This window comes from Panthera leo, chromosome D2, assembly GCF_018350215.1.
Source record: "Panthera leo isolate Ple1 chromosome D2, P.leo_Ple1_pat1.1, whole genome shotgun sequence".
In the NCBI taxonomy this organism is placed as follows: domain Eukaryota; kingdom Metazoa; phylum Chordata; class Mammalia; order Carnivora; family Felidae; genus Panthera; species Panthera leo.
In genome coordinates this window covers 66262370-66286762 of record NC_056689.1, presented here as the reverse complement: position 1 = coordinate 66286762, position 24393 = coordinate 66262370, and the positions used below count along the sequence as shown (strand labels likewise).

Genomic DNA, 24393 nt, shown 5'->3' with positions numbered 1-24393 from the left:
TTAGGTAGTTATAGCTTTCCCTGGGTGCACTTGGAGTATGAAAGTTTCACTGGGAGGAGGTGGAACAAAGGGGGTTAGAGAAGGCCTAGATCAACCTTTCTCCCTGGTGACAACCAAAAGCTAGATGGGTAGTCACTGGGTTGTGGAAAGTAAGTGGAAAACAAAGGTCAATGCTGTGTTTCTACCTTGCTGTTGATCTATTTAGAAAATTTCATTGACTGAAGGCTGTGGGCCAGTTACTGAAATTCATTCTTTTTGAATGCTCTATGAGAATGCATTTGAGCCCTCTAAATGTTGTCCCTTTGGCAGCTATCACTGAAGCTTTTTCTATAGAAGGAACTGAGACACTTCTGGAGGGAAGATGTTTTTGCGTCCTGGTTCCAGTGTGCCTGCTTGGCAGAATTCTGCAGAATTCATGATTTCTAGCAACAGGCTCCTGCATTGCATGGCAGCAAACAGCACCCAGGTGCTAGCAGTTAACTGACATCCCCTCAGGCTGTTTTATTAGAGACTGCCTCCAGTGAGGCATCTCCCCAGGAGCAGTTTTCCCTAGCACTGTAATGGGCACATTCCCAGCAAGTTTTATTGGTGGAGCACCACAGTGACTTCTCTACTATTCTGTGGACCATTGCAGGGCCCTGTCAGTAAGGTCCAAATCTCATCCCTGGGTTAGGTCTAGGGGTGGGGGGGGGTACTCTTCTTTGGGACTTCTACCTCTGTCTTTGAGGGTAGTGGCAGTTTCCTATAACTACCTGTGTTCCTCACAGTTTTATTTACCTTTTATTAGTCAAGACCACATAACTCAAATTCCTTGTTATTGTTAACAATTCTTTCTTTTTAATGGTTATTTACTTTTGAGAAAAAACACAAGTGGGGGAGGAAAAGAGAGAGAGGAAAACTCAGAATCTGAAGTAAGCTCCAGGCTCTGAGCTCAGAGCCTGACGTGGGGCTCAAACTCATTAACTGTGAGATCATGACCTGAGCTGATGTTAGACAGTTAACCGACTGAGCCACTCAGGCGCCCCAACAATTCTTTCTATTAAACTTTACCTGTTCAAATTACTTTGTGGTTTCTCTCTCCTGATTGGACCCAGATGGACACAGGTGAGGAAAATGTTCTTTCTAGTGCTATCCCTTTATCTTTTCATCTTCAGAAACTCAGAAGCATTTGGAGGAAGGTCCCAGGTTTCCTTGGCAACATTTGTTTCTTCCTGTTCTTTTAGCGCAAGCAGCGTCCAAATGCATATTTCAGTGTCCTCTGTTTCAGGTCCAAGACTTGTAACCTGGAACCTGTCAGCATGTTTGTTTCTTGAATGTAGATTCTAGCCTTTTCCACTTCCAATTTTTTGTAGGTCTGTTTGTAAGCTTGGGTGGCAAGAATTTACATACTGTACTAAACATTAATTGAGTGCTCATTTTGTGAAAGGCACTGTGCTAAATGTTTTTATATGCATTATCTTATTTATTGAATTGTATCTATACAAATACCCCATAGAAAGATACTTTTTATCTTTAAAGATGTGGAAACTGTAGCTTAAAGTGAAGAAATTATTTGCCCAAGTTATTATAGAATTTAAAATACAGAACCCACTGTACTATAAAGACTGAATCCTTTCCATCTGTGTTTTGGGGATGGAGTCTATTATTCTATCAATGGAGTCCCTGTTTCCAAAGTAAGTGTGTGTGTGTGTGTGTGTGTGTGTGTGTGTGTGTGTGTGTGTGTATCCATATGCAAACATGCATGGGTATCTTAGAATAAAGAAGAGGTGATCTCACCCTAAGGAATTTAGCTTCTGACCATAAATTGAATTTCCTTTTCAAGATCTGTCCTTTGGCCCTCACCAGGGAAGAAATAGCCTCTCATTTCAATCTTTAATAGGAAAACATATCCCTAGCCTGAAGTTTATTAAGAGTGTTCTAATAGTGGGCAAGATTGATGGCTTATCATAAGGTATTCTTTCCTCTCTGAAAGCGAGAGGAGGGACTGTTAAGGGGAATGTAGTTACAATCAAAGAAGGGGCTATGAAAATTAGGTGACATCTTTTTACTTACATACCTGTTCCTTTCATGGTTCCTGACTCCTCCATCTAATCAAGGCAGAGGGCTCATTGTTTGCAAGGTCCGGATGAATGATTCATTAGCACACCACCATTTCATGGCCTGGGATGAGAATTATAGCAGGTTGGTGCTGAATTTTTAAAATTTCCTTAAAATTAAGTAATGCTTTTAAGGGTTTTATTTATCTGCTATGTATGAATCAGAGGACAGGAAATAAATGAATTATTGATTGTAGGCTTTTGGATTAGAAGAGGGCTGAGTGAAACTTGGTCTTACCATTTTATCAGTTAAAAGAATATAGGTAGACTTAATGTTTTGAGCTTCAGTTCACTCATCTGTAGCATGAAAATAGTAACTCATTATTTTTTAGGAAAAATTAAGTGGAAAAAGAATATAACCTGTTCTTGGCACATAGCCAAACTCTGATTAATGAACAGAATCTAACATATAAATAATAATCCCCTCCACTTATTTACTCTTTGACATTTGTAAAACACATTCACATCACATTATTCCATCCTCATAACCACCCCTTCAGCTGGGCAGATATTATTATCTCCACTTGCTCATGTGGCTTATAAATAAAATGAATGATATATCTAGATTTACCCTCTGGAGCTTTTGATCTGCTGGGTAGAAAAGATAGAGATTCCCCAAGGCCTATAAGATGTAGTCGAACTACTCAAATCTATTCATGGGGCAAAGTATCTGTAAATGTGATGGTCTCTATAGAATACCTTGAGGCTAAATAAATTATCTTAGTTTGTAACATTAACAGGTTATAGATTATAGTAGTCATTAATGTGAAACTTTTATGAAGGAAAAATACATAACTGCAAATAATTCAATCTGTTGTCTTAGTTTTTTAATGAGCATTGGGAAAAACACATTATTTTCTCAATTTTAACAGTAAAATATCTTGGTCAAGCTCTTGTGTGAATAGCATTTTGAAACTTCTTGGTGTAAGGCAAGGGCATACGGGTAGACATTACCTGTGGCAGGAGATCTGCCACATGAAAAGGAAGGAAAGGTTATAACTACTGTGGTTGTCACTTGGTCTATTCATAAATATTATATTCTTATCCTATTTGACATGTTGCCAGATGGTACTTCCCTTCCTCCTCCAAAATGGGTACAGCTTTGTGACTTTCTTTGGCCAGTGAAATATACGTGATATGTAATGACCAAGTGTTCATAACTGCCTATGATTTACCTATTGGGTTAGATTGACCAAACTTTCGTCAGTATCCTCTCTTCCCCATAGAACCCTAAACTGTGGCTTGCCCCCAAGGTTAAGCAACAACTCAAGTGCAGAATATAGCTTCCCACCCTTCCACTCCTTATTTCGAGAATCATCCCACTACAGGGAAGAACATTTCCTATTGAACCACCACAGTCATGCTGTTTGCTGGTCCCCACTGATTGCTGCCTTCCTCAACAGTATTCTTGCCAGCCCTTTCCAACTCTCCTTGTAAAAGAAAAGCCCTTTTCTGCTTAGTTTTGAGATACTTACAGATCTGGAGATTGGAGTAGAGAATGCTCTATTGCAATAGTCATCTTGAAAAAGTCTGACCTCAGTTAAGTCTGGATTTGTTTTTTTGTTTGGCAGAGGTTTTGTGTTGAGGAATGATAAAATGTAAGTGATAATTAATCCTTTTGTGGTGCTGCCTTATTTTTACTGATGTGACCACATATAAAATAACCGGGATGTGTGAGTGAGTGAGTGAGTGTGTGTGTGTTTGTGTTTTGAGAGAAAGAGACTGAGAAACATAGAAAGAGAGAGAGGGATAATGAGAGAGAGGGAATGAACATGTTTTATATGTCTTGGTACTTTGTTTTTCTACTGAAAAATTATAGCAACATTTACTGGGCATTTACTATACTGAGCTGCTGAAAGGGCATCATCCCATAAATTCTGACAAAAACTCTATGAAGCATGTCCCAGAGATATCTCCAACTCACAGGTCTTAAGAAACCAAGACTTACAATATTTAAATGTACTTACCACGTTTTCACAATTAATAAGTTGCAAATCTGTCTGATGATAAAGTTCATGCTTTTAATACCCACACCACATCACTTTTCTCCGATTCTCTGTATCATGTTTATTACTAAATTTATTGAGTTAAAATATCATATTCTTATTTAGCAAGAATGGATTGAATTAGGTGAATGTACTGGACTGGTGTAGACACAGGGGAATTCAAAAAGATAAATGCACCTGGATGTTTTTAAGGGGTTTGCATTTTGAAGAGTACATGAGATATAAATAAGTAATTCTAAAAAGAGGCAGGTTATACATGACATAGACCAAGGATAAACAAAGACTATGGGAGTCCAGAAGAGGGAAGAATTCTTTCAGGTGTTGGAGGAAAACCTTTTAACTGTGCTTTTACAGTGCATAAGATCGGCCGAAATGAAGGTAACAGTGTAATCATGAAACTGAGACTCCATGAAGAACCTTCAATAGAATGTTTAGAAATTGGGTTTGATCCATAAGATTGTCATTGAAAATGAACTCAGGGTAGCTTATAAAATTTAATTTATAGGTGCATGGTAGTTAAAATGGCTGTAAGATGAAATGAGCTGGTTCTGGAGAGATGACAAGAAATTGAATACATTGTAAAGTACCATGCTACCTCAGCGTCCCAGGGGATGGCTGAATTAAATAGCTGTGGCAGATCCAAATCCCTGATGACATTTTTGAAGTAGATGTTTAAATTTTCCTGTTAGCTATGTTTAATACATAGATACAGATTTTAGCCTCTCTAGACAGTGCACAGAGAGGAAAATGGCCTCTGTAGTGTGTGATTTAAATACGGCCCCAACCCACGTTGGTTGCCACATGCCTTTGACACCCCACACAGGAAGGCACCAAGGTTTCTCTCAGGAACGGTGTTTGAATTATCTGCAAACAGATAGAAAACAACCAGCTCCTGTAAGAATCTGTACTTGTCCAGTGTGCAAAGTAAGGGAATCTGATGATACTCTGAAGAGGATATAGTACCTTTGACTCATTGCTTTGAATTTACTTTGATAATGAACCTTTGCCTGGGGAATGTCTGAAATACAGATTTGGAGCTGCCAATGAAGCCACTGGTGGGCCTTTGGTGGAAATGCTACCTGTTGGTGTCCAGATTGTGTTATTTATTCTCATCTCTTCTCTAGTGACCCTTCCTTCACCTCACAAACATCTTAGTGCTTTAAGTCTAAAAGGAAAGATTGTGTTTTAGTGGATGTGATGTCTCTTACCAGTTCCTGACCAATATCAGTGAGACTCTGAGCTCAGGTTTCCTAGTTTAAGAATCCCAAGTCATCTCTTAACTAGTGTGAGCTACATAGTTACCGTTATTTGAGGCAGTGATTGAGATAAATGGGCTTTGGAGTCAGGCACATAGGGTTGTGTTCAATGCCCAGCTCAGTGCCTAGATGAGTTGGTTGGTTGGTATTCTGAAAAAGTGGATATCATGTGGTAAAGATGGTCACTTTGGCTGTAAGAACCAAATTCTTATATTTCTTGTATTTACCCTTCCAACATCTACCCACTGGGACCTCCTGTAGGCTCTTCAAGCCATAGAGTGTCTTCAATAAAACCACAGAGCCCAAAGTCAGTTGAGTGGTTCAGGGGGGAGGAAAAACATTTTTGGCACGTCCTTGGAACTCCAAGTCTCTGGAGGAATTAAGTAGATATGTGAATATTTCCATATGTGGAGTCTGACATCTGAAACTCTGGTCCACCGGGCTGTTCGCTCTTGGCATCCCCAGGACAATCCTCCAAGGCTTGGAGACACGGGTTTTCTTGATGATAGAGGAGTTTAGTGGTTGAGAAAACCTCATGAGCCTTGGAGAAAAGTTAATGCTGGTTCAGTGTGCACTGAACTGTCTCTGTTCAAAAGATTAAAATGTTTCTTTTCCACACAACAGTGGCTGGTGGCTTGAGGAAGCATCAGCAGACTTTCTTTGGGAAGCACACAGGGCCCTGGAATTCCAATAATGTAAGTCCGGTGTCTGCCTGATGGTTCTGTTCTGATTTTTATGTCTCCCTGTATCTGTTAATGATAGCAGTGAGGAACACCTTTCAAAAGTGCAGTTAGAACACTCAAAGAACGTATTTTCTGTGCATCAGCATTTGTAGGCCATGAGGTCTGGGGTGGATAGCACTGAGCTCCAGAAAAGTATGACAGACTCTCTTGGCTTCTAGATCCTGGCTGGGCGATAGGTTGAGTGTTTTAGGAAAATGAATGGTGAAAGGGAAGAAGAGGGCACCAGAGTTCTGAAAAGGGGAGTCAATGACAGGATGTGATTTCAGAGCTCCTCTGCCTCTGTGACTCTTTCTTTTCTTATGGGCTGTTTACAGAGCTGAGAACTGGAAATAGATCTGTCACTAAATCACTTAAATGAAAGCATCCATGCAATAAGCACGACTCGAATAGGCTGTATCCACTTTTCATAATCTCTCTAAATCTTAACCAACATTTTTTTTCTCATTACAATTCAAGAAGCCAGCCACTTAATTTTCAGTGTTGCCTCTGCTTGGTTAAACCCATCAGTTTCTGTCAGAGCCTCCTTAACTGACGGATTATAACACTATTTACTCATTCTGGCCTAATTTATACCTTGCTGGGTCTGATCAAAGAGGGAAGAATAAACACCAGCTATGTTGATATGCCATACAATTAGCAGTGAGCTGGGCTATCAGTAGTACCTTCAGATCTCTTCTTAGTTACATATTAAAAACATGTCCAGAATCTTGTCTGCCTTCTGAGGGAACAGACAGAAGAGACATCATTTTCTAAACTTTCTGAAAGTGCAGTCAATGGGGTATTAGTGTTATATAGGATGATATATTATTTTGGGGTATTTTTTATTGATTTGTTTGGGAGATATTTAACTATCAAAGCTTTTAATGTGCTTATGTGTAATGAAAATTTATTTATTTATTTATACATTCATTTAAATTATTCATATATACATACATACATATATACATACATATAACAGAAACCTTCCCCCCTGCCTCCCAGACTATCACTGATGACCAGTCTTTTGAAGTGTCCATTTGGGAAAAGCTGATTTAAACAGCTCATTTTCATGTTGTAGTCTACAAATTAATGAATCACTTGGGAACATGATCCTCTCCTTTAGACACTGACATCATGGAGGGCCATCACCTAATTATAATACTTGCTTCTGGCTATTGTCAAGGGACTGACCCAAGATAAGTATCTTCCAGCAGATACAGTTAGTTGCCTTCCCATGGGCATCCTTTGATGTGATTTATTCTTTCTTGCTAATAAACCACACTTTGTGTGTGGGGGTAATAGAGGAGCAATAAAACTCTTATGAACTTTACTAGATACTCACGTTCTCAACTTCCCTTGCTCCTGGAGGTGGCTTAGTAACCCAGTTTTGGACAATGAAAGAAAAAAGAGATATCAGGTGGGGTGAAGGGGTGGGATTCTGGAGTTTCCTAATGAGGAAAGAAATGAAGGGATATTTATTTACTTAATTTTATTTTGATGTTAATACCAAAGGTATTTGCTTTGGTATTTGTTCATAGATTTGTTGTTTTAATGATTGTAGTTTATTTTTCTATTTAGGAAGAAATCTTTAGCCTTGAACGTGTTGGGGGCTGTGGCAGTCATCTTTTGTTGAGAGGCCACAAATGAAAATCAATACTTTAAAGATGGAAGAACAGAAAGACACAAAGAACTTCATTTTCTAAAAACACTGTTTAGCCACTGCCCTGATGCTGAACTGCCAACTTCCAGATTTCTTGTTAGGTAAACAATGGATGTTGTTATGATTTATCACTAATATACCTTCCTATATGTTAGGCAGTTTCATATCACTGCTATAACAAATTACTGTACATTTAGTGGCTTGAAACAACACAAGCTTATTATCTTATAGCTCTGGAAGTCAAAAGTCTTAAAAGTATCTCAAGGGGCTAAAATGAAAATGTTGGGGCACCTTGGTGGCTCAGTTGGTTAAGTATCCAACTCTTGATTTTAGCTCAGGTTGTGATCTCGCGCCCTGTGTCTGGCTCTGTGCTGGGCATGGAATACGGTTAAAGTTCTCTGTCTCCCTCACTCTACCCCTCCCCTGCTCATGTTCGCTCTCTTTCTCATACACACACACACACAAAAAGTCTACAAAGCTCTGTTACTTCTGGAGTCTCCAAGGAAGAATGTGTTTACTTGTCTTTTCCAACTTGTAGAGGTTACCTACAGTGGTCCTTAAAGACAAAGGCCTAGCATCTTTTCTCCTCTCTAACCTCTGCTTCCATCCCTACGTTTCTCTCTCTGACTTCAACCCTCTATCCTCCCTCTTATGAGGACCTTTGTGATTACGTTGGTCTACATGAATATTCCAGGAAAGTCTTCTATCCTCAAGATTTTTACGTAATTTTATCTAAAAATTTCCTTTTGTCACATAAGGTAATATATTCACATGATCTTTGAATTAGGTTGTGAACATCCTTAGGGGGCCATAAATGTACACACCACAGCACTTATAAACACTAACTGATACATATTTTAAGTTATTTTCTTTCTGATATGTGACACTTCACCTTGCTCTCTTTCTCCTAAATTGCACTTCAGATTGTATATGCCTCAAGGGAAGAAAGGTTCTCTCTAATGTTTTGAACAGCATCTGAACATATCTTTTTACTGATAATAGAAAAACTTATCTGTTCTAAACTTTTTGTTTACCTATTTTCCATATCTACCTATCTACCAACTTTTCAAAATATTAAGATTGTTTATTAATGAAATTCCAAATTCCCTTTTTTTTTTTTTTTTTGCAGATTTTAAGGTTTTGATTAACATTACTTTGACCTTGAGTCTGGAAACATTTGCTACGATTTATAGCTAAAACTTAATTGAGAGGCCTGGGCAGACTTGATTGTATCAGATTCTTTATGAAATAGATAATAACATGACAGTAAACACGATGATGGTATGATGAGGATGAGGAGAGGCGGAGGAGGAAGCAGATGAGGAGGAGCTGGAAGAAGAAACGATCTCTGAGCTTGTGTCAGATTTTCTGTAAACTCCATGTAGAATCATTTACATATATATATATATTTTCCCCCTCTTGTGCAATTTCCTTCCCTCATCCATCCTCTTTTCTCTTTCTGTAACACTTGTTAAATATATATGCTAAACCCTACTCAAAGTGCTATAAGAGAAAGCATATTTAGATTATAAAGAAGTATATATCCTCACGATAGAAGTTTGATGCTAAGTTCAACAGAAGAAAGAATGCCCTCCCCCAATTTTTTTTGTGTTTTAATAAGGTGCAGAAAATTATATTGGTATATAGAAAAAAGTCACCCAAGCTTCAGTGTATGAACCTGAGTACTATTCACTGTATAAACAGAAGACTGAGTTCCTTCCAGTCTCCTTCCAATGGCAATAGCTTAACTTGTTGTAACCATAGTGTAATATAATTTTGTGCCTCTGGTGGATATTTGTCATTGTTTCTAAACACATAGAACCCAACCTTGGCCTTATCTTTGGAGAATTCTTTACTGGATCGGGTCTTTCTCCCACTATAGCAGTTGAAAATGTTATATTCTTGCTTTTACAACATCCTCTGAGCCCAAGGTGCTGGCCAAGAACAATCAGACACTGGCCCCAGAGTGAATCAGAATCTGGTGACCTGAGGTCACATCCTACTGAGGGGGATGGTGGCAGCAGAGGTGTCGGATAGCTACAGCTAATTTCCTAAGAAGCAACAGAGGTGATTTTAGGCTTGTATAGGGACCCTAGTATTGGCACTGGAGGTGAGATGTTTGTGCCAGAGACAACAATGTACCATCTTCCTTGGACCACGTCTGTCACATTCCTAGCTGTGTGGCTTCCAGTCTTACATTCCCAGGCCTAGTGACTAATGTGTAAATAAATGTCTTGCATGAATATGTTAGCCAGAGTTTGTACTATTGATTGTAGCTAACACCCTGGCTGATATAATATGCTGCTCTTGTAAATTAACGTCATGTTAAAACCAAACTCCATGATGCTGTATTTTCCTGACCATAGTTTAAAAGTAATGCATGATATTCAATATTATATTGTTAGAAAAGTAACTCACTTAAAAACAGGCATGTTGCTGTTTTTGTGTTTATAACATTTCAAAATTTATGATATTTACAAGAAATGTATTTATCATGGTATAAGCAGGCTGGGTCCAAGGACCCAGAGGGGTCCCACGGGAAGGACCAGCCAAGAGAGTGCTTGGCTTCCCACGGGATAGAAATCAAACACAAGGCAGGAGGAAATGAAAACCGAGGTTACTGAATAGTGTAACTGACCAAGTATAGCAGATGGAGTATCTGGGAGACTCGGGAAGGAAAGGAGAGAGTCTTGTCATCACTTGGGGTTAGAGGTTTATATTAGAAAGAGGTCCAGGATACATGTTATTTCAGGAATCCAGAGGTGAGTCTGATTAAAGGTGAGTGACAGGTGAATAGTAGGTGTTATTTCATAAATCACTGAAGGTAGAGCGTATTGATGCCAGTGTCGGCTGAGGTTTTTTGAAGCTAGTGTCTTGGAACATGTTTGGGATCTGGTTCTTTTTAGATATTAGCAGGTGTGTGGGGGCCTAGGATGAAACTCAGAGAATGATTAACTTTCTTGTTTCCTCCCTGGAGTGGGAACATAGCTTCTTTGGTTTATTCAGATGCAAAGTAAAATATAGAACATGAGTAAATAGGGCCCAGCAGAAAAACAGCAGAAAGAAGCCTTTCTAAAAATGGAGTGCCTTCAATTTCCTTACTTCAACTGGGACAAAAATTATCACATATTATATTCCTTAACACAGTGTTTTTTTGAAAGTTGATAGCAATTTCTTATGTGATGAAGCAATGTATAAGAGTGACAATTTTATTGTTTTCTTATGTGTTTTGGGTATCATCAATGAAAAATAATTTTTTAAATTTTCTATGTAAAAAATATAAAGGGAGGAAAAATAATTTCTCTCCACCCTTCTAGCTTCTCAGTTGAGACCCCCTGTGATGAAGGACAGATTAATAGAGAGATTAATAGTATACAGAAAAACAAACAAGCTTAATAACATGGATACCTCCTGTAGATATGGGAGATACCCAGAAAAACTGAGTAACTCTCCAAAATGGACCAAGCCATCACCTTAAATACCAACTCCAGTGGTTGACAGAAGAAGATAGGGTGGGAGACAGCCAGGTTTTCAGGCAAAGCACAGTAAACAAGTGTATGGTTGTTATGCAGGCTTAAGTTCAGATTTAGTCCTCCTCCTCTCCCTAGTACACAGAGTTACCCTTACAAATAGAGATCTCCCTTATAAATGTAAATTGCTCATATAAAAGGGTAACTTCCACTTGGTTTTCAGAGTTTTTTTCATATCTGCTGGTTTAAAAAAATGATCAGCTTAAAATAATTCTTATGCCAAAGAGGCATATTTTGGGGTGACAAATTCATCAATTCTTCTACCCCTCAAAAATAATACACACATACACACACATAACGCCTTTCTGGAGTTATTCATCTGGCTGAGTAACCATATGGTGACTTGATAGATGGATTTTAAGATGGTTAGTTGGAGTCCATATCCTTACTGTTTTTCAGTTCTGGGATTTCTAAGACTCTAGTTGAAGTGACATGTTGTGTATGCAAGTGCTAAATTCAGAATGGAAGAATAAACAATGATCCTTTATTTTCCTTTTAGACGTTTCCCCTAATTTATTCAAAATTTTAAGTCCTTTTTTTTTTCTCCCCAAAGGATTTAATCTTGATATTTCTGTAATGGTCACTTTTTGATTACCACTTTTTAAGAACTGCCAACCTTTAACCTGGCGTTTGCTTTCCTTCATCTCCAGAGTCACAAGGCCAACATTGTAGCTCTAAGAACTGAATTGTAATCAGTAAGTGGAAGTCTGTTTCTTTTGGAGACAGGTGGCACAAATGGAGGTAAGTGTGTATGTGGGAAACATGTGCAAGAGATAATAAGAACTATGAGGCAGATAAAGGCACTGGAATCTACTGGAAAGTAAGATGAGTTTAGCAGTTTACTTGACTGACAGCTTATGAGGACCTGATTTTAAAGAAACGCTCCAAGGGAATCCTAATGTTTACAATTTCTGGGGACTATTTGGGTTACCACAAAAAGAAAAAAAATGTTTTGTTCAATTTTCTCCCTAATTTCATATACAGATTAGGTGGCATTAGACAAGAAAGGCACTTAGTATGTTTTTTGTTACTTGTTTATTTTCAGGAAACTGTCACTCTGAACCAGATGCCAAATTAATAATGGGATTCAATCTAAAGTCCTTCATAGTAAAGGTTAGGTTGTATAATGCTGCTCATTGTTGTCCCATGTGATCAGGTGTGGGTTGGAGGTAATTGAGAACACATGCTTCTTAGTCCTCATAGGAAAAGAGATTTCGATCTTTCTATTAAAAAATTTTAGTACATCAGGGAAACAGAATCTTTGTGGCTGCACATGTGTAGCCAGTAATCAGCACAATTAGCAAGGGTTTCCTCCTCCAAACAGGCTTTGGTCAAACCACTCTAAAGAGAAATCAAGTAGCTTCAATATGATGAGAGGAACAGCGGATGAAGAGTATTAATATATCTGAGTTCCTATTCTGGATTTACTGTGACTTGCTGAGTGATTATACTTACTTCTCTTTGTGTCCAGGCATTAGTTTTCTCAACTATACAAGAGACAGTTTTTTCAACTCTAAGAGTGATGGAATGTCTCTAGGACCAATGACTCTTCTAAAATTTGCAAGGCAGACCTGTTTCCACGTCTTAAATTTTCTAGGCATAGTAACCTCATACTTTCTCCATTAAGTCTTTCCTCAAACTTGTTGGGTCTGGATATGTCTGTATTGTACCCAAGCAGCTCAGGTTGCTAACAATAAAAGTTAGTATCTACATATTATAATGGTTAGGCACATGGATTCTGAGTCATATGATCTGAGGTGAAATTCTGTTTTCCCAACTTGTTAATTAAATGATTTGAGCTGAGTTATTTAACCCCTTGACACTTGTTTTCTCTCCATCATACAATAGAGATAATGGTAATATCAACCTCATCAAGGAGTTTAGAAAATCAAATAAGACAAGCCACATATTTAATGAACAGTGAGAATGCAATGAATTGTAGCCATTACAGCTACCCATTAAAAAAAAAAAAACCCTTAAGGAGCTGCATTTATGGAAGTATCTGGAGGAATGGAGGTATTCAGGAATTTTTTTCTTTATATTTCTTTTGACCAGAAGGGGTATCATCAAATATGGCTAATATATACAAGGGCTCATGTTTCCTATCTCTGTCTTACTTTGTTCCTCAAGAATATCTCCTAGAGGAGAAAGATATTGACCTAGAAAAGCTTCACTATTGGCTTTGTGCTTCTTTTAAGTGCCAAAAAAATAGCCCATTTAGTTGCCTATTTGGGATATTCCAGTTCTTAAAAGCAATTCAGTCAGTTAATAATTCAGCAATTTTTTTTTCTGGCATATTCTTGATGAGTACCTACTGTGTTCCAGTTACACAGCTAGGTGCAGTACTGAGAACTGTTATATTTGGAGATTTACCTTTTGTCTTGTCTGAGAGTTGATCTATTAACCTGAGTGAATCTTCATGAATTGCAGACTTCAAATTCTCAAAACCATGGAGAGTTCTCTAGAGACAGAATTTTTGATTGTGGGAGGAGGGTTAAGGAAGAGTCAGATGGACACTCAGACTGCCTAACCTTCCATAAAACCCTCTCAGCAGGATGACACCTGTTATGTGGCACCCATCTCAAAAGTAAGCGGGAGCTGCATTCTGGAGAAAAGGAGAATTTTTTAAGTCCACCCAAAGTGGCCTCATGGATTAGGCAAAACTCTGCCTTCCAGGAATTAAGAATCTGAGGTTTTATTTCTCTCCCTCTCACTCAGAATCTCTTTCTCTTCTTTCTTTAGATACCACTGTCCCCCCTCCAGGTGAAAAATGTGTACCATTGTGACACTCTCTCTTCCCCTCTTCCCTGTTTCCAAATGTTCAAAAACATACATAAAAAATTTTATGAAGTGCTTAGTTTATTAGACCAATAAATCCTCCATTTTTTTAAACACCTGCAGTAGATGTGGAAAGTTTATATGGAAATTAAGTCAGCTACATCTTTTTTAAAATTAGACACAATCCTATAATGTACATACCAATATATATAACCATATATATGTTACATATATTTAGTACCATACACATACACACAGATATAACATTTATTTACACATAGGACTTTTTTAAAAAATAGGTCTTAGCTGTCTATAGAGTTTAGTGCAATGTCGTGGGATTATTTGCTTCGATGTGTCTCTCCATAGATGTGATTTTGCCTAGACTCATTTTCTCGGTGGACATTGTGGGAGGCAGGGTGGCGGTAATAGTCCCAGAGGAAAGTAGATCTTACTGGGAAATTTTCTTTATGTGATCCTGCAACCTTGGCGGAAAAACAAAATGGATGGCAGAATAAAATAGTCAAATACAAATATTTAAAAATATAAACATATTTTAGAGTTTACTGACTGTTTTCATACCTCCTAAATAATTTCTTATATTTATGATGTAAGGGAAGGGGACTTTTGCAAGGGTGACAAAGATGGGTAAAGGGGAAAGAGACCATTTTCCTCCCTTCCCCTTCGTAGAATGTCTTTTCAGGAGCCATTGTGGGCCTGGGCTGAGTCCTTTCTCTAACCTTTGCAATGTAGGATAATGTCTCCAGGGACTAGAAAAGCCCCATCTTCAGTTTTGCAATGCAGAGTTGTGTTCAAGGTCATGAACCTCATTCCCCCTTATAAAGTGAGAATACACCTCTGGGAGTCTATTTTGAGGTGTAACCATTTGTATTTTTACCAAGAGATAAGAGAAGCTTTATTATTCTTACAGAGGAGGTCAATTAACTAAACAAATAGCTATCTCAAATCCCAAGTGAACTTTGGACCTGCTTTGCTGTTTAAATTGTGTGAAATTTTATTCTGACTTTGTGGTCTCTTGTGGGCCACATATATACATGCACTCTAAATACATCAGGTTTCTTTATTTCTGTATCAATATGGAGAGATATCTCTTTGTTGGTAGGATTTTTACTACCTCACTATTTTACAGGTGTGATCTCATCTTCTGAGAATTCTCAGAAGAACCTATGAAATATGAGTTATTATTGCATCCAATATTTATAGGAGTGGAAACTAAGTTTCAGCTAAGTTAAGTAACTTTCTCTAGGTTTCAGCATGTCTGAGACCCACATTTATATTTGACTTCAGAATCTGTGCTCTTTACCTCTATGTGACACTGAATCTGTACCAGTGAAATGAGATTGTTATTGATGTCCTTCATACTTCAAAGATGACAATAAAAATAAGAGAAATTAACAACATTGGGCAAGCCTCCACAGGGTCAAACTCAGGTCCTGAATTATAGCATGGGACAAAGAAAAGTCTGACTTTGAGGCTCAACAAACAAGGTTGGAAACAGAACAGTAATTCTAAAACTATTCCATAAGTTTTCTAACTAAACTATTCTCAACTATTCCAAAATAGAGATGGGATTCCTAGAAGAAATGGGCTTATGATCATCTCTTATCTTTACCCCCCTGCTAGAGAACTGTGAACTGTTCTTTCTAACTTGCAGATTGATACCATCTGAGTAACTCTTGGAGCACTGCTTGGACTAATAAGGTAGAGCCTTGCCTTTGTGAAAATGTGTTTGTCATTTTCTGTGGGATGAGTGTGGCTCAAGATTAAGGACACCATCTTGGTTAGAATGACTTGACATAGAATGTCTTTTTTTTTTCCTCAGATTTTATTTTAAGTAATCTCTACACCCAATTTAGGCTTGAATTTATAAACTGAGATCAAGAGTCACATACTCCACCAACCAAGCCAGCCAGGTGCCCCAACAAGCCCATACCTTGTGCTATGCTCACCAGAAGTGTGGCTACCATCAGTCACCATACAACACTATTACAATACTATTGACTATAGACATGGAATGTCTTTTTAAATCTCTTCTTAGATATGAGTGTAGATCAAATTGTGTGTGCTAGGACAAAGGGCATGATTACAAAGTAGTCTGGTAATCAGAAATTAATGAAGAGTTTTCTAAGCATTTCTCTCTGTGATAGGTTATGGTGTGCTACTATACTCAAGAGACTTATTTTTTTTTTTTAAACATTTTATTTTTTTTTTTTTGAGAGAGAGAGAGACAGACCGCGAGTTGTGGAGGGGCAGAGAGAGAGAGAGAGACACAGAATCTGAAGCAGTCTCAAGACTCCGTGCTATCAGCACAGAGCCCAAGGCGAGGCTTGAACTCATGAGCTGTGAGATCATTACCTGAGCCAAAGTCAGATGCGCAACTGACTGAGCCACCCAGGTGCCCCTAGACTTACTCATGTTTTAATTGAGAAGATAAATAGCAATAAAAATCATTGCATCTTTAGAAACAAATAGATCAGAGACGACAGATTTAAGAATAAATAGCGCTCTCTGGCCAGAAAAAAGGTATGTTTAATTTGGCCCTCAAAATGCTTTAAAAATATCAAACCAGATGCTAACATGTAAAAACATTATGATTTTAATGATTTTAAATTTAAATACTTTATTTATGTTAATAACAGAATATATTATACTTTTACTTTCTTCTTTCTTGGCTTTAATGCAAGTAAATTCATCAATATTTTCAAAATCTACTTCATTGCTTATGTCATGTTTCATTGAGAGAATTGCCATGTTTGACAATTTCTCTTGACCGAGTAATGATCTTAAAAAACTTTAACGAATTTAATTATATAAATTACCTGATTAAAAAATTAAATGAATAAAATGTATTTTAATGAAGTTAATTCTATATGCCTTTTTTTTCCATTTGTAAATATTTTTTCAACTACTTTTCTGCAAAAAGTAACCACTAAAAATTACATAAAAACATGTATATAAAGGTGCATATTTTCCTTTTGCCTCAGTCTCCAATATGATTCTGCGTAACACTGATCTTTATTTAAAATTTTGATATTTGCGGGGTGCCTGGGTGGCTCAGTCGGTTAAGTGTCCAGCTTCGGCTCAGTCCATGATCTCACCATTCATGGATTCGAGCCCTGCATCAGGCTCTGAGTCTGGAGCCTGCTTCAGATTCTGTGTCTTCCTCTCTCTCTTCCCCTCTCCTTTCACGCTCTCTCTCTCAAAAATAAACATTTAAAAAAATGTAAAATTTTGATATTTGGCTTACCACAGATTTTTTCTGCATTATTTTGATTTTTTAAAATATTGAAATAAAATGTTCTTTATCTTGAAATAAAATGTTATTTATCTATGTTATCTTGACTGCTGAGTTTTTTAACACTTGGGTCATCTGGATCCTGGCTCTCTCACTGGGGTGAGTCCCCTTCCATCACGGAGCCTTTCAATACTGCAGCTCAGTTCTGCAGGATGACAAGACGGCTTTTACACCCACTGCCAGTGATCTCTCAGGGTAGTTGTTTTTCCTCTCATTTTAAAATACTGCTTATATTTTAGGAAAAATGCCCATGTGTCTGCAGCCGTATCTTTTCCCCCCACCACCCCACGGCATGTTTGATTCATGGGTGTGATGGGCAAATGAAAATTAGGTTTTGGAAGGAAAATTTCTCCAAAACAAGGTGGATAATTTGTACTAGAATATTTTCCTCAGGATTCAAACTGCTTGTTTGTGAAAAATATTCTGGCAAGCCCGACTACACCAAGTCTGATGTGCCTCTGCATGTGATGACCATGTCATGACTTATTCTTACATCATTTCATTATTAATGCGTACACACACACACACACACACACACACACACACACACACACACAGTTTTCTCTTTGTGAGCATACTGGGAACGTTTTATTCTCTCTACCGATCTTCAAGATGAAAGCTGTGTCTCAGGAGTTAAATGACTTGCACTCTCTTGAACCATCCTCCTCACTGCTGCTGGCTTGATATTCATTCAATACCAATCTTACTGTTCCATGTTTACTTAAAACTTAGGACTTAATACAGACTCCTTAGCATGACCCTTGAGAACCCCATGTTCTTGGTGTTTGTGCCTCCCTAGCCTCACCTCTTACCACTTCATACTGTGAACACTTACCACACTGATCTATCTAATAGTAACTAATTTTATTCAGCACATATGTGCTTGCTATTGTCCTCAGTGCTTTGCACATTGTGTATCTTTCATACCAAATCATGAAATAGTTAGTATTATTCTTCCCACTTTACACTTCATTCATTTATTCAATCACTCTTTCAACAAAAAGCAATTGTTCCAGGTGATAGTGATACAACAGAGAACAAGAATCACAGACTTCTGCCCTCCTAGAGTTGACCTCTGGCAGATGAAACCAGATGAGTAAACAAATAAGTAAAGTAGATAATACATTAGAAGTGACAGAAAAAACAGTGGAGGAGGGTTAGGGTGGGCTGTGAGGTCCTTTTATGATATTAAAAGAAGATCAAGACTTCAAAGGGGTGAATTTACTGATTCCTGCACACATAGCTGGTAAATGGGGAAGCCTGTCTATCTGACATGAAAACTGCTATACAGCCCCATCCAAGACTGAACACAGAGGATTAGAGGAATCATACACATGTGTGACTGCTTCATGCCTTTGTACTTGACTCAGCTTGAAGGGCCATTCTTTTCCACTTGGCTGGGGAGCACATACTGTTTCTAGTTTCAAGTCAATCACTGCCTCTGTGGGTAAGCTGGTTTCATGACCGTTTCTTACTCCGCTCCAGGTAAGAGCAAACACTCCTACCCTCCCTCTCTATTCTCTGGGCCCTGGCCCTCAGGCTTCCTCATGACAGAGTTTGATCGGATTGTAATTCCTCCAGAGTTTGGCGCACAGTAGGTGCTTAACTAATGATTGTTGAATAAACATCATAAAAGCTTGGGATAAGAAGTCAGATTTTCCAGTTTTCGATATCCTAGAGAGTACTTAAGCATTTTAAAATAAACACTTTGCTGCTTTTTTATCAGAGGGCCTTTGAAATTAGTAATCTCCTCCAGCGTATCTAAATTAAGATTTTCCTTTCTTGGACCAAAACTTGTAGATGCAAACATTTTAGCATTTGATGTGGGTAAAAAAGGTCAACTTGTAAACTCCTGATTTGCCCCCAAAACTGTGAGAGACAAAAACTGGCCCCATCACAGGGATCAGGATCACTCTGTTGGAGTTGAGTTCCCAGGACTTTCTATACCAGTGCTAGTTTGAGAGGCTCCCCTTCGCTGGTGATGGATGTAGCAATCAACGAAAGTAGAAATGGAGGTGGACATGGGATATAGCAACGTGCAGGTTTGATGCCCTGTTTGGGCTTTGCCGGTCCTTTCAGGAAATGGATTCCTGGCTGATGCTTCACACCCCACCCCTCCCGCACTGTCCCACCTGGCTTCCTGCTGAGCCTCACTAGCAGTTCCAAGGTTTGAATAGGACATATTGGGGTTAAATGTTGTCATTCATCTTGGTTGGCCAATTTTGGTCAAATGTTAAAAATGTTGATTGAAAGCAAAGGCTCTGGAGTCAGGCTTCTCGAGTTTGAATCCTGGATCCTCTTCTCCACCTTATTTAATTATCTCATCATGTTGTTATCCAGGTATTGCTTCCACATGAGGGATGAGGAAACTGAGACTTAGAAAGTTGAAGTAACTTCCCCCCAAAACCTCCAGTCAGTAAGGGGCAGTAGTGAGATTGACTGAGGCTGCCTGAGTCCCAAGCCCAGGTGCTCAGTCCCAGAGCTGCACAGGCACTCATACCTGGTACCTCATATTCACTCCTCTGAGTATCATAACTACTGCTAAAAACTAATGCTTCCTGTCCCATCTTTTCACAGTGAGCATAACTAAGAATTATAGGGACTTGCACAAGGGAATTAGAGAACACTGTCAAATGTTGAGTTCAACTAGTTAATATGAAATTTTTTTTCTTTTCTTTTTTTTCTAGAATTTATTTTGAGATAGAGAGAGACACCACGGCACATGCAAATGGGAGAGGGAGAAAGAGAAAGAGAAAGAGGGAGAGACAGAATCCCAAGCAGGCTCTGCACTGAAAGTGCAGAGCCTGACCCAGAGTCAATAGTTGGACGCTTAACCCACTGAGCCACCCAGGCATCCTGTCAATATAAAAATTTGTTAAAACTTTTGCTAAGCAAGCCATTGTATACCCAGAGTGTCCAGTCTTCAATATCAGGTAGTTTTTTATTTTTAAAATATTTTCAAGAGGACACACAAATGGAAGTTTTGAATGATTTGACACTTAAATAACATTGTTGCTTTGAAAATAGCGTTAAAGTTTTTTCTCCGGAATTTCAGTCTACTTCTGAATTTTTCTTACCCAGGTGATGAGTTAGCTGTATCTTTTCTTCTTACAGTGCTGGGCAGATAATCTGCTCTTAATGTTCTTTCATGCAATAAACCTTTGCTCTTTCAACAAATCAGTTTCCTTAATAATATTTTTATTAGGGAGACACTCATCTTGTATATATCAGACACACTATGCTTCCCCCTTATCAAGTACATATAGATTCATTTCTTGGTCAAGTTACTCTACATCTTGTGCTGCTCCCACAAATTAGGTACTAATTAATATTTATTTGGATTCTTTATTTTGTGTATTTATTTTATGAACATGTATAAATTTTGTTATTTATTTTTACTCATTTATTAAATGGTTTATAGAAAACAGCAATTTGGACAATTATAACAGTCCAATACCTGTAAGATGCTATCATTAAGGGACATTGCTAGCTAAACAGTAATTAAAAACTAGTTCACAGTGAAATAGATATATTATGATTTTTGGTAATTTATAAAGTGAGATGATTCTTTCAGAGGTTCTTTTACATTTTAGATTTTTTGAAAAAAATAACTAGAAAAGTGATAGGAATGGATCCATCATTTTGATATGATGCTTAATAGGAGAAATTAAAATGCTGGGTTATATTCAGGGAATAAAATTTTTTGAACACTTATATGTGTAATGTGTACATTACACATGTAAAGTGTAATAGGCACTAATACAGATAATTTATTCCATCTTTTAACAATTAGTTGATATCTTTTATTCCCATTTTATACATAAAGGACCTGAAGCTTAGACTGATCAAATAACTTTTTCAAGGCAGGCTAAGTAGAGCATTGCAGGATATATGAATGAGTGAGGCCAAGTAGCACGGCAAGGACTAAAAGAAGGACCTGTGGCTGGAGCGTGGGTACGGGGGCAGAGTGGTCTGAGCTAAGCCCAGGAGGCAGGAAGAGCCGGCACCTGCAGGGCTATCTTGGAAATGCTGAGGATCCTGGGTTTCATGCATCAGTTTGGGAAAGAGCACCCTCACTGCAGCATGAGGCATGAGTTGCAGGGGCTATCACAACAGCTCTGAGGAGATGCTGGAAGCACTGCTCACTGGGGTGTGACAGGGAGGTGGAGAGTAGAGAGTTTGAGAGGTATTAGGTGGGCAATGTCTAGAGGACTCATCATTAATTGGAGTGTGATGAAGATGTGAAACAGGATTCCCAGATTTTGGGCTTGCATAAATGAGTAGAAAGTGCCACTGTTCCTTCCAATGGGAGCACAAGGGGAGGAGCAAGTGTCAGGGACAAATTGTGAGTCCATTTGTGTGGGTGTGTGGTATATCCAGCATAGGTGGTCCATGTCCATGGAACTCAGAGGAAACACCTGTGCTGGGTATTCCAACTTGAGAGCAACAGTAAGAAGCACTTATTTACTGTCAGTTTCTCAAGTGGCTCGGGGTCATTTTCAGCAGAGGTCTCTGCCTATCTCTCCTGTAACTCAGTGGTCCATCCCTATATCTTCTTTTGTGTCAGATTCCCCTGAGTATAGTCTAGGGGAGGACGCAGGCTCAGCTTGTGGTTGAATCTCAGCTCGTGAATTTATTATTGTAAATGTAGGCAATTTGTTTAACCCTTCTGTGCTTCAGTTTCTTCCTCTGTGAAATAAGATTAATGGTACCAACTTAGTAGGATTGTATGAAGGTTAACTAAGTCTATTTGTATTTTAAGCTCTACTAACACTCACTATGGTAAACATTTAACAAATGTTAACTAACATTATTAATAATGATGACTAATATTAAAATATAAGTTCCTGGATTCTGATCCAAAATTCTTATGCACATCACATTATGTGGATGGATAAGCATTTGTATGTGGGTTTGGGTGCTGAGTATCTGTCTGGAGATGACAAATGGCATGGAGCCCCACGGTTCTGGTCAGGCAGCATCAGTGTCACCTGGCAAGCACCTTAAAAACATTTATCCTTGGACCTTAATGTAGAATTTAGTATCAGAATCTCTGGACCCAGAGCCCAGGGAATCTCTATTTTCTTTTTTAAGCAAACTTTCCAGAGTCTGGTAGTGCTTATCCCCAGCCAGGCCTGGGAACACTACATTGGATGATGTATTACAATTCTTTTTATGTCAGAGATAACTATTTATCTACCAAAGAGTGTACTCCCCTTTCAAAGTATGGCTTCTAAGCTTGAAATTGGTTCTCTGTCTTGTGATCACATTTCTGGTCAGATGCACATGTGACTGGTTTTGGATAATGGAATGTGGGTGGAGACAAAGAATTTAGAAGTGGTCCTGCCCCTTACACACATTGAGTCCCCCTTAGTCCCCTGGGAGTGGACCATATTAGGCTCTAGAGGATGGCATGGCCATAGGATAGAGGGAATTTAGGATTTCATGAAATGCATGAAAAAACTGTTCTATTACATGAACAGGAAGTAAACTTCAAATGTGTTAAGTCACAGAACTGTGGGGGTTCTTTAGCATCTAGTGTTACCCTAACTGCTCTTCTACGTGAATTCTCCTTTAAGGAAATAGCCTAAGAAGCCCTATGAGGAAATACATCACACCATCATCAATGTGCTAGACCCTGATGAAACAGAATGAAAGTGTCTATTATTTGGTTCCTGTAACATGCATTTCAGTTGTGATTTATCTTTTATATTCTATGTTGATTGAGTACTTAGTATTAGAAAATTGTGCATTTGGAAGATATTTCTTAAGATTCCCAAATACCGTTTGAATATGAATTACTGAAAATAAGCAGCTTTCAGATCAACCTCACCCTTTTCCTTAATAGCTGAGATGCAGTTTAGTGATTTTGTTTACTTTTAAACAGGAGGTGGGTCTTTTTGTCTGTATCTCCTCAGACAATACCTAGTTTTATAAAATAAAAGAATGCCTCTCCTAAAGCATTAATTAAAAGCATGCATCTCTCACAGATTAATGGTGTAAACATAAATATTCACAAATTATTCATTTTAAATGCAGGCTGGCTAAATTTACATATAGATTACATTTGAAATGTATGAAATATGATTTTCTTTCATCCTGATGGCTTAACACTACTCATTTTTAATGGTTATAGTCCCTGGATTAAGTTCCCCAAGTCTTTCCATCTATCTGCACCTAAAAGAGCTCTAGTCCAGGGGAGACCTCACAGGGTACATTTGCAAATTGTTTCCAAGGAGGCAGGGAAACAGTGTGTTGGAGAGAAATTGAGGTGTGTAAATCAGAATGAGATGGACTTGAATTATGTGACTTGAGAAACTCATGCTAACCCTGTCCACTATCTCCCTTCAAAAAGGAAGGTTTGTAGGTGGGGTTGGGGACAGTTAGTTATCAAGTCCTCCTATTTGGTACCGACCTTTGACTAACATGACCTCACCTTGTTCTTTGCTTTAGAAAGATAATAATTTACTTTCCTGGAGGTTAATTGTGCACATACACCCTTAGACTGGGCTCTCTCACATACCCTGACTGTGTAGATTTGAGGCTAAGCCTTCGTATTCTTTCTTTGCCTCTTTAAAGCAAAGATTTATAAGGACCATGGACCGGTAGCATTAACATCACCTGGGAACTTGTTTGAAGGTTAATATCAGTGCCATCCATATCTACTAAATCAAGAACTCAGGGGTTAGGCCCAACAATTTGTGTTTTACACATTTAACGTTCAATTAGCACATTTAATTCTGATACATGCTAAAGCTTCTGACCTATTACTTTGGATTGTCATATATTTTACTATGACTTTGGTGATAAAACCAAACTTCTTTGCTTCTTTATTTTTTCTAGGCCATGTTTGATAGCAGACTCAGCTTGTTGACATACATTGTTCCCTCAAGGAACAATGACCCATTATAATCCATAAATAGAGCATTTAGCAGCAATTGACAAGCTCCTACTTCACAGGAAACTCCCCTCCCTCTTTTTGCTCTTCTGGCCTCTCCTACTGCTCTGGTTCTCCCTCCCCCTTTTGCTCAT

General features: G+C 38.3%; 1 long non-coding RNA gene across 1 annotated transcript in view; it reads left to right on the top strand.

Moving 5' to 3' along the window:
- The first annotated feature begins 323 nt into the window (after window positions 1-323).
- The window catches only part of LOC122202136, a 107791-nt gene continuing 83721 nt past the window's right edge, over window positions 324-24393 (top strand). Inside the window, exons 1-4 of the long non-coding RNA XR_006194480.1 lie at window positions 324-466; window positions 2097-2181; window positions 5983-6053; window positions 11921-12011. This is a non-coding gene — a long non-coding RNA (uncharacterized LOC122202136). The remainder of the gene's footprint in view (window positions 467-2096; window positions 2182-5982; window positions 6054-11920; window positions 12012-24393) is intronic.